General features: G+C 39.7%; 1 pseudogene; it reads left to right on the top strand.

Moving 5' to 3' along the window:
• The window catches only part of LOC138775499 (CTD small phosphatase-like protein 2), an 11727-nt pseudogene extending 2519 nt beyond the window's left edge, over positions 1 to 9208 (top strand).
• Positions 9209 to 10045: the final 837 nt, after the last annotated feature.

Raw genomic sequence — 10045 nt, 5'->3', positions numbered from 1 at the left:
ATCAATTGAGCTGCGTCATAAAACAGCGCCGTACACTGAAACCAGGCCGCTGTTCAAAAAAAGGACTTTGGCACCAGCTTCCTCGCGGTCTATACATATGTAATACTTAAAGCGAATGGACCTGATGGTACATTCCTGACATGATCAGAGCAGGGGAGGTTTTCTATGTGGATTTTACTACTGCTCTGGACAGTTCCTGTGGTGGCAGCAGATAGCATTATGTCAGACTAAAAAGGAAACACTGCTTCCTACAGGACACACAGCAGCTGATAAGTACTTAAAGGCTTGACTTTTTGGGTAGAAATAATTTACAAATCTCTGTAAATTTCTGGTACCAGTTGATATGAAATATTTTGCATTGAGTAGTCCTTTAAAGAGCATCTGTATCAACATGTAGACACCCCAAACCACCGGTACCACTTTGTACAGGTCCTTGTGTTGTGTCCGGTTTGGGGTTGGTTTTCCTCCCGATGCCGGTATTGCGTGGAGTCAATGTGGCAGGCCTAGAGCATCAGTGGTGAAAATGGAGAGGTGCTGCATGGCTAGAGCACAGATGCTCTAGGCCACATTTTCTCACCACAGAAATAAAACTGTTTTCTCTAAAATACTGGCATCGAGCAAAGTCCAAGCCCTAACTGCACAATGCATTAGGACCTGTAGGTGGTTTGGAGGTGGCTACATCCCAATACAGATTCGCTTTAAGGATTAGACCATTTTAGTAAATCTGGGCCATTGTGTCTGACCTTTTTTAGTTAATTTAACAACCTGTCTTTCAGGCACGTCTGGATCAGACTCTCCAGGCCAAGCAGTGGAAGCTGAGGAGATAGTGAAACAATTGGAAATGGAGCAGGTGGATGAAATCAGCACCAGCACCACACGTCCACTAATGGAACATCCTACCCCGCTCAGGGGGCACCTGTCCGTACAGCAGCCAATAGCTGGCTAGAAGCAGGGGAGGATGCCCCTGAGCGGGACATCCCAACATTAACAGGTAAGGGGCTTTATTGTATCTTCTAGAGTTGCTTTTTGCCATGGTCTACTTTTACTTTGATGTATAACTGCAACTTAGTCGGTTATTACTCTCCTAGATCCTGATTTATTTTTTTTTTGTGTTTTTTCTTCAATTTTTTTTTGTTAGCCCCAGTGTCCCCAGACAGCGGTTATTCCTCTGCACATGCTGAAGCAGCATATGAAGAAGACTGGGAGGTGTTTGACCCGTGAGTTGCAGTTTCTACTTATTTTTTGCTCTCTATAGCAGAACATTTTTAGTTTAAAAATATTCCACCCTAAACTTTTTTTTTCCTATGACTTTGTTATAATACAAATAATTTTATAAGAAATATTGTATTGGAAGAGGAAAACCCCTTAACTTATCAGGCTTCTCTTCCCTTTTTTGTCCTGGTCATTGTTCATGCAATAAAAATAAATTAAAATTAGCTATTAAAAGTTAATCTTGAGAGGAGAGGAACTGAGGGATCTAGTTATATGCTGTCCATAATGGTGCGTTTACACAGACAGATTTATCTGGCAGCCAAAGCCAGGAGTGGATTTGAAAAGAGGAAAAATCTAAGTCTTTCCTTTATGACTTATTCCCTGTTTATAGTCTGTTCCTGGCTTTGGCTTCAAAAACCTGTCAGTATCTGTCTGTGTAAACACACCATTAGTCTATGGGTTTAAAAGGGGGGCTTTTGCTGTAGAGCTAGACAGAATTGGAGAGACCTTTCTAGAAAGTCTATTTAACCCGTGGCTTGAATCACAGCTTGCACTACTCAGTAAAGCCCCATAATGCCTCCTTTAATTGCATTGTATAGTGTTAGTCCTCTACCGTACAGCAATCATATGGAAAGTGACTGCATAACATGGCTGTTCTCTACTGTAGATACTATTTCATCAAACACGTACCTCCCCTGACTGAAGAACAACTTAACAGGAAGCCAGCTCTCCCCTTAAAGACCAGAAGTACACCAGAGTTCTCCCTTGTCCTGGACTTGGTAAGATGTAGCTTATATGGACTTTCTACAATGTGACGCTGTATGTTTTAGTTCTTGAAGCAGCAATTTTTTTTTTTGTCCCCACTGTGCAGGATGAGACATTAGTTCACTGCAGCCTCAATGAGCTGGAAGATGCTGCCCTGACATTTCCAGTGCTGTTCCAAGATGTCATTTACCAGGTTGGGATCGTGCTGTGTCTTCATGCAGAAACTGTATTTTGATTATAGTTTGGTTCTTTGAATTCTTAAATAACATACAAATTAATCTTCTAGTGTGTATAATATATATATATATACACACACTGGTAACTTGGTTTAAGAGCTCACAGATTTTTAAAAATTTAACTCGGTTTAAGAGCATTGCTTTGGTTTAAGAGCTCCCTGTGCTGTGTGGGAGCGCGAGTGGGGGAGGGACATGGTCTGCATAGCTGGGACTACAGCTCTGTACTCTGACCCAGGAAGTCTCCCTCACCTTACAAATCATGGCAGATCCACTTCAGGCTGGGGCTTACATTAGGGGACAGGACTGTGGAGGTAATCTCTTCATAGCTGTAACCCCTCTTTCCCTGGACAGAGAGCGCTGCATGTATGTGCCCACATCTGCCCTGCTCATTCCTTCATGCTCCCTGCAGTCTCTGTCAGCCCTTGTGTTTCCCATCCTCTCCATTACTGTACAGTAACTTATAATATCAAATATTCAGCTGTTTCTGAATGTTTGTTTCATTAGTTTTATATGTTATTCAGAATAATGAATCATTATTTTTGGGGTGTGGAACCAATTCTCTGCATATCAGTGATTTCTTATGGGAAAATTTGCTTTGGTTTAAGAGGGGATTTGGATTACAAGCACGGTCCCGGAACAAATTATGCTCGTAATCCAAGGCACCACTGTGTGTGTGTGTGTATATGTATATATGTATATATATATATATATATATATATATATATATATATATATATATATATATACACACACCCCAAAAAGAATGTCACAGGTTGACATCAATACTAGATCTGAATGGGAACCAATCACTACGAATTTGCTGCTAAAGCTACTACCCGCATCCGCTAAATAAAATTCTATTACCATGTCTTCTATGTATTCTGTAGCAGCTGCTTTTCCTGTCAATCACCCCAGCAGAGAGCGTGCTGACAGGCAGAGAGCAGTGACTAGTCACAGCCCTGATGACTAGTTCCCGCGTGCTGCAATAAAACGCTCAATTTCAGCAGATAATGTTACTACAGACTATGTAGGCATGGTAAGGGAGTGTTTTGGCACATCTATCCGGTGCTGCTAGTAGCTTTAGCAGCAAATTCACGGTTTGCTTTAAGGTAATAAATTTAAAGGCAATGTAGTACAGTAGCAATAACAGCAATGTGCGTTTCCAGAATGTAAGGTTTTAAAACAATAGTTTGACAGTCACATTGCATATGTTCTTTGGTATAATCTCCACAGTGGTTTTTATCCTGTTTAATAAATATTTCAATACAATATTTCTTTTGTAGGTTTATGTGCGGTTAAGGCCTTTCTTTCGTGAGTTCTTAGAACGTATGTCTCAGATTTATGAGGTAAGTTATCCTTGTGAATGAGCGTTCGGATTAGGTAGTGTCCTGCAGGAAGACTTTTGTTTACCTCAGCTCTTATTAACCCTTTGAGGACCAGGCACAAAATGACCCAGTGAAATTTTGATCTTTGCGCTTTCATTTTTCTCTCCTCCCCTTCTAAGAGCTCCAGCACTTTCAGTTTTCTATCTACAGGGCCATGTAATGGCTTGTTTGTTACAGGAATAGTTGTACTTTGTAATGGCGTCTTTCATTTTACCATAACATGTATGACGGAATCCCAAATATATTATATATATATATATATATATTTATTTATACATATAAATGGGTGAAATCGTAAAAAAGAATGCAATATATGGTAACATTTGGGGGGTTCCTGTGTCTACGTAATGCACTATATGGTAAAAGCGACATGACACTATTACTCTATAGGTCAGTCCGAACACAACCATATGCAGGTTACACAGATTCTCTAATGTTATATATATATATATATTTTTAATGAAATCCTTTTTTTTGGCAAATATTTATAAAATGGGCCTATTGTGACGCTTATAACAGTTTTATTTTTTTCACCTATGGGGCTGTATGGGGTGTCATTTTTTCCGCCATGATCTCTAGTTTTTATTAATACCATATTTGTGAAGATCGGACGTTTTGATCACTTTTTATTAATTTTTAATATAATGTAACATAAAATCTGTAATCCGCGCACTTTTTTCCCTCTTTTCGTGTACGCCATTCACCGTTCGCAATTACGCTTGTTATATTTTAATCGATCAGACAATTACGCACGCTACGGTATATTATGTTTATTTATTTTTATATGTTTTATTTTTATAATGGGAAACAAGGGTGATTTAAACTTTTATTGGGGGAGGGGTTTTGGGGCAGTGTGTTAGTGATTTTTTAACTTTTTAAGTCCCTTTGAGGGAATTGTACATACATAACTTAGATTTTACACTGATCATTGCTATGCCATAGGCATAGCATTGATCAGTGTTATCAGCGCTCTGCTGATTAAGCCTGCCTGTGCAGGCTCAGTGACCAGAGTGCCGATTGGACCTCACGGAGGCAGGTAAGAGACCTCCGGCAGTCCGTTTTAACGATCGGGACCCCCGCAGTCACACTGCGGGGGTCCCGATCGATAAGTGACAGGGGACCCCCCCCCCCCCCCCCCGTCACTTACACTTAAACGCTGCGACCAGCCCCCACCTGCTCTGGAGCGCGCTTCATAGCTCAGGACGCACCGGTACGTCCTAGGTCGCCTTGGGGTTAAAGGGGTCTTCCCGCCTCAACGAATATAGTTTAATGTCATAGGGTTCATCAAGTTTTTGTGTATATTTTCCCAAATACATTAATTTAGCAAAGGTGTCAACGCCTCCCGATATTCGGCTTTTTCTATTGTTGACAGATCGTTGTCTAGGTTACAGATCCACACTCTGCTCTAAAAGCAGTGGCCTGGCTGGGGTATATAGCTATAATGTGGATGTATAGAGATATTGGGGGAAATTTATCAAACTGGTGAGTAGAACTGGCACAGTTGCCCCTAGCAACCAATCAGATTCCACTTTTCATTCCTCACAGACTCTTTGAAAATGAAAGGTGGAATCTGATTGGTTGCTAGGGGCAACTGAGCCAGTCTCACTTTACACCATGTTTGATAAATCTTCCCCATAGTGTACATATATGCTGTATAATAAAGAGATTTTATATTAGAAATTTTATATATATTATCTCTCTATTATACAGTGTATATGTACACTATCTCTTTATACATCAGCCTATTGGGAGGAGGTACAGGTTTGCAAAAAATGTATTTGCAAAAATATTTAACTTGAGTCCTACAAGACTATATTTAAGGTGAGAATAACCCCCTATAAATTGGGTAATAGCAGAGCTGCCCAACATGACCAGTAAGCGATGAGTATCACCATCTGTACCTAGCTCCATTTACTCTGGATGTGGGTGCCATAGAGATTGAACTGGAAGAAAACCCCCTTTTAAGGCAATTTTGTTACATGTCATCTTTTATTTCACAGATAATCCTTTTTACGGCCTCAAAGAAAGTCTATGCAGACAAATTGCTGAATATTTTGGATCCCAAGAAGCGGCTGGTCAGGTAGGTACATTCTTATCCATGTTAAGTTTCAAAAATACCAAATTATCCATGGGCATCATTACTATTTCACTTTTTTCCCCCTCAGACACAGACTGTTTCGAGAGCACTGTGTGTGTGTCCAAGGGAATTACATTAAAGACCTTAACATCCTGGGGAGGGATCTTTCTAAAACAATCATCATTGATAACTCACCACAAGCCTTTGCATACCAGGTAACTTTATTTTTTGTGTGTGTATCTGAGATTGTAATAGCCATATTAATGGCTACTAGTGCAGTGCATTCTTTAAATATAAAGTTTATATAGGTTTGTAAATAACTCCTAGTAGAACTAACAAAAAACAGCACTGTTTAATATGCTTCGGTTCAGAAAGTTAGAGCTGACATGGTGTTCTCTGCTGCCACCAATGTTTGTTTTGGGAATTGCAGGGCTGATTGCTTTGGTTCTGGTCCCCGCTGCATTTTACACACAGCTAGTCATTGATATCCTCTCCCAGTGTTTTTTTTTTTTTTTATCAGAATTTTTATTGTAAATTTTGTGCCTTTTTTTTACAGAGAAAAATGGAATAAAAACAGAGACACATTTTTTTCCCCATGTCTCTCCATTCCATTTTGCACATGTAAAACAATAACATACTGATGCTGATACTTTGAGTATTGAAGCCTTCCATTAATAGGTATTTAGATTTCTCCCACACTTTCACCATAAGTGACATAGGAGGCAATTCCTTTCCATCCCACTTAATCACTTCCATTTCTATTGGCATTATATGCTATTTACACTCACTGAGCCATGCCACCAATTTACCAGTTTGGTCTATGGAGTCCGCTCAACCCCATGCCCTTAAATCTTGCAGTTGAGAGGATAAATAATATATATAATCAGTTTGGTAAACCAGCCCTTTAGCAGTTTTACTCCTCTGGAGTGTTTCCAGTTTAATTTGTCCACTTCTGCCAAACTAGATCCCTAAAAATGGCTTGAATTTTATGGAACAGGTGCAATGGGATCCACACCGGGGAGCTGTGCAGAACATACAAAAGTTGTGGCATAATTTTTTACTGATCATGGAAGACTACACAAAGCATCAACTTTAATATGGTTATCTAGTGCTAGGTGTAACCACAATACGTGTAGGATTTTATATTTATAAGCTATAGCATGTGGCACAATATTTGGCCATTTTTCTAGCTGTTTAAGTCTAGCAAATTTCTTTTTTGGCTTTATATGGAGCCTATTTTAGGAAAACCCTACAGTTTATCCTATTTATGATGCAATATTGTATTACAGGAATGTATAAGGCTGCCTCCTAATAAGTATGCTTCTTACAGCTTTCTAACGGCATTCCCATTGAGAGTTGGTTTATGGATAAAAATGACAAGGAGCTGCTGAAGCTTGTCCCGTTTCTGGAGAAGCTTGTAGAACTGGTAAGCTGGACCTTTAATGTATATACACCTTTGTATTTACCATGGCACTACACATCACATACTTCTCTGAGCCACTACAAAGTGCTGGTGAATATGCGCTGAACAGGCAGACACTGTGCTGGTGATTTATACAGTACACATGTTATGCCCCTGGTCTCGTAGACACAGAGAGGAAAGAAACACGTGGCAGCGGCGGTGCCTTGCTGGTTCTACAGATTGGTCAGAGTCTGAACACTGACTGAATAAAAATGATTGCTTTATTGGAACCTTCTATAGCCACCAAGTCACTCCTCCTTTCTAAATATGTTTATCAGGCCCATAGAGTTAGTGACACTGACATGCTTAATTCCACTCACCCAGGGGGGGCTGTGTATCACTACTGAGTTTACTTCGTTTTAAGTTTAATGTAGGGATGGAACCCCCACCCCTCAGTCAGTTGGAGAGCTTGGCTATTTTTTTTTTTTTTTTTGTCCAGGCATGATGGGAATTGTAGTTCAACAGTCTAGTCTCTACTCCTAATGAATGGTCAAGCCATGTTGGCTAAATGTTGGCACACATTACACCTAAATACAGATAGTAAGGGTTTTATTTTATTTTTTTTCCCCTTTTTTCTCTACAGAATGAGGATGTGCGGCCTCACATCAGAGACAGATTTCGCTTACATGACTGTTTGCCGCCGGATTAGAAGGACACCAAGCACCTGCAGGATCCCCTAACCACAGGGGGGCAGCGTTCAGATGCCTGCAGGGGGAGCAAAGCTGCACAACCACAGGACTGAAGCATACATGTACACAACAACCATTTGCCATAACTGCTGAAGGCATTTCTTTACTTTGCTGTCATAAAAAAAAAAAAATTATATATTGGGGAAAAAATGGAACGGTTTTCACCGTGACGTGTTGTGACTGGTATGGTGGCACATCACTGGGCAGCTTGGCCTCCTCCCAGGAATTATTTCTCCGAGAGAACCCCCCGCTGTCTGTGAGCTGCAGATTGCATCCTATCCGCTGTTGAATAGTTTGTCTGTGTCAGCAGGAACGGAGAGTTTTTCTAAATTTTCGGATTTAACCTCCTACACAGTGATCCTTATTAGTGTAGCGTATTCATTATCCATTCCTTGTATTTCAGTTGCTTCAATCTGTTCTAGTAGCCAAATTTTACTTTTTATTTTGTATGATATGTTTGGCTGTTCCTATTCTCTGCTTGCATAATGTGTTTTTTTTTTGTTTTTTTGTTTTTAGGTAAAACTTAAAATCCTAAAGTTCAAATCCATGTAAGCTCCATTTAGAAATGCATATATCTTTTATATTTTATCTGTAATCCATTCTAGTACCTTTTTAAAATGTAAAGCTTTTAAAAGGCAAAGTAGAGAGTGGGACTATGGAGGCTTGTACAGAAGGTGTGTGTGGTGCCTGCGTACAGTACAGGGGGGAGCGGATGTATCACCTGTGAATAGGCCAGGCTTCTGTTGTCACATACTTTCCTCTGTCTGTACATGCAGATCCAATCACCCATTACACACATATAAATATATATATATATATTTACGTTCGCACATGTATACGCACAGCCTCTCCCTCCTATACGTATCCATCCACAGATCTGATACTGATGCAGCTATATGAATGGTGGGTATTTTTGTATGAGGTGCTCTGTCCTGCAGGGAAGAAGTGCAGAAGGTGTGGGTGGAAAGGTTGCTCGCTGTTTCTGGTGGGAGCACTATGTTTCAGTGGTGCGCTCACTATGTAAAGAAAGAAGAGAAGGCACTTTTTTTTTCTCCTTTTCTTTTTCTTTCTTTTTTTTTCCCCTCCTTTTTCTAAAAAAAAAGTTTGTATTTTGTAAGCTTGTTCAGAGTACAGTATTGGAAATTAAAGCTCTACAGAGGAGGCTGTTCATCCTTTTTTGTTTCTATGTATATTACCTGTTTAACTGTATGCCATTTTATTGTATAAATTTACACATGGATTCATTTTCAAGTCACTCCTTAAAGTAAGGAGTTTTTTTAGTAAGTTTTTAGGAAAACATTTAATTTTTGTATTTTTGATTTTAAAGGAAAAGCATGAGTTCTGTCATATTTTCAGTGTATTAATGAAGATTTTAACCTTTATTGTTTGTGGCTGATTTATTTCCTGTGTGTTTTCTTCTAATGTTGGTTCAGTTTGCAAAGCCTGAATCTATAGTGCAAAGGCACAACTTGTGCCCTTTCTAAAGCTACTGGTAATGTGGATTTCAAATCTGCATATTAAACCAGAAGTCTGGCGAAAATTTAAAGAGTCACTGTCGTTTTTTTTTTTTTTTTTTGCAGAAATCAATAGTCCAGGCGATTTTAAGAAACTTTGTAATTGGGTTTATTAGCCAAATCTGCCATTATCTGCATGTAAAAAGCCTTTTCCCAGGTCCCCCCCTCCTTCCTCTTTTTCATCCACTCCAAAAAATCTGAAAATTGTGACTTGTAACAGGAGACGTCCCCTGTCTGCTCTAGGGAGGGGAGGGGGGAGGAGGAAGGAGGGAGTTAGCCGGCAGCAGAAAGCAGATAACAGAGGATTACAGGCACCGAGCTGGGTGACAGCTGTAATCTGAGCCCAGACAGGTCACTGATGACTGTCCAAGAAGATAACGGGTGAGATATTTGTAGATTAACTCTTTGTTGTCCTGTTTTGGTCTTTTGTTTAGCTCTCTCCATAGGAGAACAATGAAGACAGGGGGGAGAGCTTCAAACAGCTTTTTCATGATAAAAATGCATTTTTCTGATAATAAACCCAATTACAAAGTTTCTTAAAATCGCCTGGACTATTGATTTCTGCAAAAAAAAATTTCACGACAGTGACACTTTAAGTATTGTGTTGTCCTCCAAAAGCCCTCCATTATACAAATCGCCAATATACACTTATTATGGGAAATGCTTATAAAGTGCTTTTTTCCCTGCACTTACTACTGCATCAAG

The sequence above is a fragment of the Dendropsophus ebraccatus genome, unplaced genomic scaffold (genome assembly GCF_027789765.1).
Source record: "Dendropsophus ebraccatus isolate aDenEbr1 unplaced genomic scaffold, aDenEbr1.pat pat_scaffold_1682_ctg1, whole genome shotgun sequence".
Taxonomy (NCBI): Eukaryota; Metazoa; Chordata; class Amphibia; order Anura; family Hylidae; genus Dendropsophus; species Dendropsophus ebraccatus.
This window is presented reverse-complemented; position numbering and strand designations above follow the sequence as displayed.